Source organism: Nematolebias whitei, chromosome 5, assembly GCF_014905685.2.
Source record: "Nematolebias whitei isolate Nwh7 chromosome 5, NemWhi1, whole genome shotgun sequence".
Classification (NCBI taxonomy): Eukaryota; Metazoa; Chordata; class Actinopteri; order Cyprinodontiformes; family Rivulidae; genus Nematolebias; species Nematolebias whitei.
In genome coordinates, this window is record NC_056502.1 from 22,172,535 (window position 1) to 22,174,783 (window position 2,249).

Consider the following 2,249-nt stretch of genomic DNA (forward strand, 5'->3'; position numbering starts at 1 on the left):
GGAGGAGTAGCAGCGGCTGACGTGGTGACCTCAGGAGCGGCAGCGGCAGCAGACGTAGGAACCAGAGGAGTAGTAGCAGCGGCTGACGCAGTGACCTCAGGAACGGCAGACGTAGGAATCAGAGGAGGTGTAGCAGCGGCTGAGGCGGTGACCATAGGAGAGGCAGCAGTGGCGGAAGCTGGAACCAGAGGAGCAGCAGCTGACGCGATGACCTCAGGAGGAGCAGCAGCGGAAACCTCAGGAGGAGCGGCAGCAGCTGACGCAGTGACCTCAGGAAAAGCGGCAGCGGAAACCTCAGGAGGAGCGGCAGTGGCGGTGGAAACAGGAACCAGAAGGGAAGCAGCAGCGGCTGACAAGGAGAACACAGGAGGAGCTGCCAGCACAGGGACCATGGGAGCAGCCGCCAGCACAGGGAGTGCAGGAGAAGCCGCCAGCGCAGGAACAACTGTGGATGTGGGACCCTCCGAGGACGTGGACTAATCAGGGGGATCAATCTCAGCCTTCTTCTTCTGGGCGTAGGCAAGGATCTCCCAGTCAGCAGGCATACAGAAGAACTCAGGAAAGCATGTCCAGGTTCTCAGTACCTCGTCAAAGAGGGCCCTCCTGGCTTTGACCCTGTCCGCAGGAGTAATACGGAGAAGGGTTATTATACCACGAAAATGTGGAAGAGTCACGTGATCCTCCAACAGTGGTAAATCAGGAGCCAGGTTCGCCATCTCAGGAGCAGGAAACATTGGGGGCGTGGAAACCGTCATGGAGTGTGCCAGGTAGGAGCGAGGCGATCTCCTGTCCCACATTCTTCTCCCTTGATGCACAGTCTTTTCTGTTTTATTTGAAAAACAATCAAAAACGGGGAGCTGGTTGCTGGGTCTCTTTGAGAGGAGCATTCTGTCACAATCGGGTGGAGGTTGAGACCCAAATGCAAACAGACTCCAACGGTGTCACAAAAAGGTGTTTAATTTACAAAAAGTCAAAAACAAACATAAAGTGCTGACAAGGCAGCGATACTACTCACGACTCGAGGAATATACAGAATACCAGGACGCTATGAGCCGACCGTGAAAGTGCAGGCATGACAATGCTCCCCTGCCTGAGATGCAGGAGAGCTCAGTATATAAAGGTGAGTCACTAATTAAATCAAACACGTAGCACCTGGAGAATCATTAACTATGTGCACAGAGCAGTGCTGGTGCAGATCCCTACACAAATAGATCTATGCTTTTGGCAGAAATTGTGGACAAGTTGTTCTTTTTGGCCAAAAACTTAAAACTTGATTAGTTAGATTGTAAACAGTCTGTTGCTGTTATTTGTTCTAGTTCTGACTGTTATTGTATTTATTAAGATTTTTATTATTGTTAGTAGAGTTTATTTATTGTAAAGAGTAACGTTTATTTAAAATATCATCCAAATGGGTTGCTTTTATTTATTTTTATATAAACGTATTGTTTACTTGGCATATTTTCAAAAATAAACATTTTGTAAGTCTTTATTTTGGCCTTTTTAATACCGAAAATTTACCGAACCGAGCCATCCTTGAAACTGAACTAAACCAAAATATGATTTTAGCGTACCGTTACATCCCTAGTAAAATGTGTTAATTAGGTGGCCATATTAAAATTCAATATAGCAACCATAAAAGGCAGTTACTTTTAGGGGTATTTTTTTTATCATGAACTCCAGGTATAAAAGCTTTCACACGCAAAGTTTCATGATTCCTGCAAGTAAACATTTATAGCAAAAATTTAACTTAACTTGAAATTACTTCTTACAACATACAACTAAACTTTAATTACATATATTCACATTACCAATAAAGTTTTAAAATAGAGCTGTAGTTAAATTTAGTTTTTCTTATGAGCTTCTCAAAGTTTAATTGAAACAACTCTCTTTCTAACTAAATGAAGAACCTTTGATTTCTTGTAGATCACATGATTTAGGGGAAATCGGTCTCACTGCAGAGAGCAGTGAGGAGAGGGTTACAGATTGTGAAACTGAAGTAAACACTTTCCATGCCCTGAGCCAAGCACTGATAAAATAAACAACTATCTGAAGTCAAACATGTCATTCTAAAAACTCCAAGTTTTACTCTATTTGATAAAATCTACATAACAATTCTCTTTAAGTATCAATATAGAAATTTAAATTCTGTGGAGCCACAATATGTTGTTTGTACTTTTTACTGCACATCTGGCACTGACACATTTTCTCCTCAATATTTAGTGCCAACTGGCAAGTGAAGCACAGCACAT